This window comes from Salvelinus alpinus, chromosome 21 (assembly GCF_045679555.1).
Source record: "Salvelinus alpinus chromosome 21, SLU_Salpinus.1, whole genome shotgun sequence".
Classification (NCBI taxonomy): Eukaryota; Metazoa; Chordata; class Actinopteri; order Salmoniformes; family Salmonidae; genus Salvelinus; species Salvelinus alpinus.
This window is the reverse complement of record NC_092106.1, coordinates 45,535,354-45,541,353: the sequence shown is the minus strand read 5'-3', so window position 1 is coordinate 45,541,353 and position 6,000 is coordinate 45,535,354.

Sequence of the window (6,000 nt, the reverse complement as noted above, 5' to 3'; positions counted from 1 at the left end):
GCTCTACCACACAGCTGAATCCCTGGAGCTCTACCACACAGCTGAATCCCTGGAGCTCTACCACACAGCTGAATCCCTGGAGCTCTACCACACAGCTAAAGCCTTGGAGCTCTAGCACACAGCTGAGGCCCTGGAGCTCTACCACACAGCTGAAGCCCTGGAGCTCTACCACACAGCTAAAGCCTTGGAGCTCTACCACACAGCTGAATCCCTGGAGCTCTACCACACAGCTGAATCCCTGGAGCTCTACCACACAGCTGAAGCCCTGGAGCTCTACCACACAGCTGAAGCCCTGGAGCTCTACCACACAGCTGCATCCCTGGAGCTCTACCACACAGCTGAAGCCCTGGAGCTCTACCACACAGCTGAAGCCCTGGAGCTCTACCACACAGCTGAATCCCTGGAGCTCTACCACACAGCTAAAGCCTTGGAGCTCTACCACACAGCTGAAGCCCTGGAGCTCTACCACACAGCTGAATCCCTGGAGCTCTACCACACAGCTGAAGCCCTGGAGCTCTACCACACAGCTGAAGCCCTGGAGCTCTACCACACAGCTGAGGCCCTGGAGCTCTACCACACAGCTGAATCCCTGGAGCTCTACCACACAGCTAAAGCCCTGGAGCTCTACCACACAGCTGAATCCCTGGAGCTCTACCACACAGCTAAAGCCCTGGAGCTCTACCACACAGCTGAAGCCCTGGAGCTCTACCACACAGCTGAGGCCCTGGAGCTCTACCACACAGCTGAAGCCCTGGAGCTCTAGCACACAGCTAAAGCCTTGGAGCTCTAGCACACAGCTGAAGCCCTGGAGCTCTACCTCAGAGCTGAAGCCCTGGAGCTCTACAACACAGCTAAAGCCTTGGAGCTCTAGCACACAGCTGAAGCCCTGGAGCTCTACCTCAGAGCTGAAGCCCTGGAGCTCTACCACACAGCTAAAGCCTTGGAGCTCTAGCACACAGCTGAAGCCCTGGAGCTCTACCTCAGAGCTGAAGCCCTGGAGCTCTACCACACAGCTAAAGCCTTGGAGCTCTAGCACACAGCTGAAGCCCTGGAGCTCTACCTCAGAGCTGAAGCCCTGGAGCTCTACCACACAGCTAAAGCCTTGGAGCTCTAGCACACAGCTGAAGCCCTGGAGCTCTACCTCAGAGCTGAAGCCCTGGAGCTCTACCACACAGCTAAAGCCTTGGAGCTCTAGCACACAGCTGAAGCCCTGGAGCTCTACCTCAGAGCTATGGCCAAACTGTGAAAGAGGAAATTCCCCTTCAATATGCTATTGACCTACAGGATAGTGTAATAGAATATAGTGGATAGTACCCACCCCCCCACCCCCAGAATATTGATGATCACTGATGATGTCCCTCATGCACTAAAAAGCCATCCTGTTTTCAAAGCAGCACAGTGATGATACATTATTTCAATAGAAGCAATAATATCCACAGTCCCATCACGCCTGTCTCTGATTGGATAACTCTAGTCCACCAAACCCTGCTGCTTTACACCACTCCAGAACGTGTTTCCACTGCTCCAGTCCAATGGCGGTGAGCTTTACACCACTCCAGAACGTGTTTCCACTGCTCCAGTCATATGGCGGTGAGCTTTACACCACTCCAGAACGTGTTTCCACTGCTCCAGTCCAATGGCGGCGAGCTTTACACCACTCCAGAACACATTTCCACTGCTCCAGTCCAATGGCTGTGAGCTTTACACCACTCCAGAACGTGTTTCCACTGCTCCAGTCCAATGGCGGCGAGCTTTACACCACTCCAGAACACATTTCCACTGCTCCAGTCCAATGGCTGTGAGCTTTACACCACTCCAGAACGTGTTTCCACTGCTCCAGTCCAATGTCGGTGAGCTTTACACCACTCCAGAACGTGTTTCCACTGCTCCAGTCCAATGGTGGCGAGCTTTACACCACTCCAGAAAAAGTGTTGACGAACTGACTTGTTGGAAAGGTGGTATCCTGTGACGGTGCCACGTTGAAAGTCACTGAGCTCTTCAGTAAGGCCATTCTACTGCCATTGTTTGTCTATGGATATTGTATGTCTTTTATACACCTGTCAGCAACGGGTGTGGCTGAAATAGCCGAATCCAGTCATTTGAAGGGGTGTCCACATATTTCTTTATATATAGTGTACAACACAGAAAACTGAAGTATAACAAAACTGTTTGACATAGAAACACTGGATTTTTGTCCACCCCAAAAAACTAAAACATTATTATTTATGAAATTATGAAAAATATTTGTAACATTCCACCCATGAGGCCAAAGAGGGTGATTTGGCCATTGATTGCAGGAAAGGGCTACCCCTAATTTGCTCCATGGGCGCTGTACTACCATGGCTGGCCCTGTATAACAACACATTTCACCACACCTTTTTGTTTTTTGTTGTTTATTTATTTCACCTTTATTTAACTTCTTATGGCTGCAGGGCAGTATTAAGTAGCTTGGATGAAAGGTGCACAAAGGTGCCCAGAGTAAACGGCCTGCTCCTCAGTCATAGTTGCTAATATATGCATATTATTAGTATTGGATAGAAAACCCTCTGAAGTTTCTAAAACTGTTTGAATTACGTCTGTGAGTATAACAGAACTCATATGGCAGGCAAAAACCTGAGAAAAATGCCAAACAGGAAGTGGAAATTCTGAGGCTGATAGATTTTCAACCAAGCTCCCATTGAAATCACAGCGAGATATGGATGAGTTTTCACTTCCTACGGCTTCCACTAGATGTCAACAGTCTGTAGAACTTTGTCTGATGCCTCTACTGTGAAGGGGGGCCGGATGAGAGGAGAATTAGTGAGGTCTGCCATGAGGTGACCATTCTTTGACCATGCGCGTTCACATGAGAGGGTGCTCCGTTCCATCGCTCATCTGAAGTCAATGTAATTCTCCGGTTGGAACGTTATTCAAAATTTATGTTAAAAACATTCTAAAGATTGATTCAATACATCGTTTGACATGTTTCTACGGACAGTTACGGAATTTTTGGACATTTCGTCAGGTTTTAGTGAACGCGCTTCCCTGACGTTGGATTTGTATACCAAACACGCGACAAAAATAACTATTTGGACATACATGATGGACATTCCCGAAAAAAACAAAAATTTATTGTGGAAGTGGGAGTCCTGGGAGTGCATTCCGACGAAGATCAGCAAAGGTAAGTGAAGATTTATAATGCTTTTTATGAGTTTTGTTGACTGCACAATTTGGGCGGGTAACTGTATGGCTTGCTTTTGTGGCTGAACACTGTTTTCAGATTATTGAATATTGTGTTTTGCCGTAAAGCTTTTTGAAATCTGACACAGCGGTTGCATTAAGAACAAGTGTATCTTTAATTCTATGGAAAACATGTATCTTTCATCAAAGTTTATGATGAGTTTTTATTTTATTTGACGTGGCTCTGCAATTTCTCTGGATATTTTGGAGGCATTTCTGAACATGGCGCCAATATAAACTGAGTTTTTTGGATATATATATGAACTTAATCGAACAAGACATATATTTATTGTGTAATATGAAGTCCGATGAGTGTCATCTGATGAAGATCATCAAAGATTAGTGATTAATTTTATCTCTATTTCTGCATTTTGTGACTCCTCTCTTTGGCTGGAAAAATGGCTGAATTTTTCTTTGAGTTGGTGGTGACCTAACATAATTGTTCGTGGTGCTTTTGCTGAAAAGCCTATTTGAAATCGGACACTTTGGTGGGATTAATAACAAGATTACCTTTAAAATGGTATGAGATACATGTATGTTTGAGGAATTTTAATTATGAGATTTCTATTGTTTGAATTTGGCGCCCTGCACTTTCACTGGCTGTTGTCATATCGATCCCGTTAACGGGATTGCAGCCATAAGAAGTTTTAACCAGGTAGGCTAGTTGAGAACAAGTTCTCATTTGCAACTGCGACATGGCCAAGATAAAGCATAAAAATTCAACACATACAACAACACAGAGTTACACATGGAATAAACAAAACAGAACAAGTTCTCATTTGCAACTGCGACATGGCCAAGATAAAGCATAAAAATTCAACACATACAACAACACAGAGTTACACATGGAATAAACAAAACATACAGTCAATAATACAGTAGAAAAATAAGTCTATATACAATGTGAGCAAATGAGGTGAGATAAGGGAGGTAAAGGCAAAAAAAGGCCATGGTGGCGAGTTAAATACAATATAGCAAGTAAAACACTGGAATGGTAGATTTGCAGTGGAAGAATGTGCAAAGTAGAAATATAAATAATGGGGTGCAAAGGACCAAAATAAAAAATAAAAATACAGTAGGGGAAGAGGTAGTTGTTTGGGCTAAATTATAGATGGACTATGTCCAGGTGCAGTAATCTGTGAGCTGCTCTGACAGCTGGTGCTTAAAGCTAGTGAGGGAGATAAGTGTTTCCAGCTTCAGAGATTTTTGCAGTTCGTCCCAGTCATTGGCAGCAGAGAACTGGAAGGAAAGACGACCAAAGGAGGAATTGGCTTTGGGGGTGACCAGTGTGATATACTTGCTGGAGCGCGTGCTACGAGTGGGTGCTGCTATGGTGACCATTGAGCTGAGATAAGGCGGGGCTTTACCTAGCAGAGACTTGTAGATAACCTGTAGCCAGTGGGTTTGGCGATGAGTATGAAGCGATGGCCAACCAACGAGAGCGTACAGGTCACAATGGTGGGTAGTGTAATGGGCTTTGGTGACAAAATGGATGGCACTGTGATAGAGTGCATCCAGTTTGTTGAGTAGAGTGTTGGAGGCAATTTTATAGATGACATCACCGAAGTCGAGGATCGGTAGGATGGTCAGTTTTATAAGGGTATGTTTGGCAGCATGAGTGAAGGATGCTTTGTTGCGATATAGGAAGCCGATTCTAGATTTAATTTTGGTTTGGAGATGCTTAATGTGAGTCTGGAAGGAGAGTTTACAGTCTAACCACAAACCTAGGTATTTGTAGTTGTCCACGTATTCTAAGTCAGAGACGTCCAGAGTAGTGATGCTGGACGGGCAAGCCGGTGCGGGCAGTGATCGTTTGAATAGCATGCATTTAGTTTTACTTGCGTTTAAGAGCAGTTGGAGAACACAGAAGGAGAGTTGTATGGCATTGAAGCTCGTCTGGAGGTTAGTTAACACAGTGTCCAAAGAAGGGCCAGAAGTATACAGAATGGTGTCGTCTGCGTAGAGGTGTATCAGAGAATCACCAGCAGCAAGAGCAACATCATTGATGTACACAGAGAAGAGAGTCGGCCCGAGGATTGAACCCTGTGGCACCCCCATAGAGACTGCCAGAGGTCCGGACAACAGGCCCTCCGATTTGACACACTGAACTCTATCAGAGAAGTAGTTGGTAAACCGGGCGAGGCAATCATTTGAGAAACCAAGGCTGTCGAGTCTGCCAATAAGAATGTGGTGATTGACAGAGTCGAAAGCCTTGGCCAGGTCGATGAATACGGCTGTGCGGTAATATCTCTTATCGATGGTGGTTATGATGTCATTTAGGACTTTGAGCGTGGCTGAGGTGCACCCATGACCAGCTCTGAAACCAGATTGCATAGCGGAGAAGGTACGGTGGGATTCGAAATGGTCGGTAATCTGTTTGTTAAGTTGGCTTTCGAAGACCTTAGAAAGACAGAGTAGGATAGATTTAGGTATGTAGCAGTTTGGGTCTAGAGTGTCACCCCCTTTGAAGAGGGGGATAACCGCGGCAGCGTTCCAATCTTTAGGAATCTCAGACGACACAAAAGAGAGGTTGAACAGGCCAGTAATAGGGGTTGCAACAATTTCGGCAGATCATTTTAGAAAGAGAGGGTCCTGATTGTCTAGCCCGGCTGATTTGTAGGGGTCCAGATTTTGCAGCTCTTTCAGAACATCTGCTATCTGGATTTAGGTGAAGGAGAAATGGTAGAGGCTTTGGTGGGTTTCTGTGGAGGGTGCCGGGCAGTTGACCGGGGTAGGGGTAGCCAGGTGGAAAGCATGGCCAGCCGTAGAGAAATGCTTATT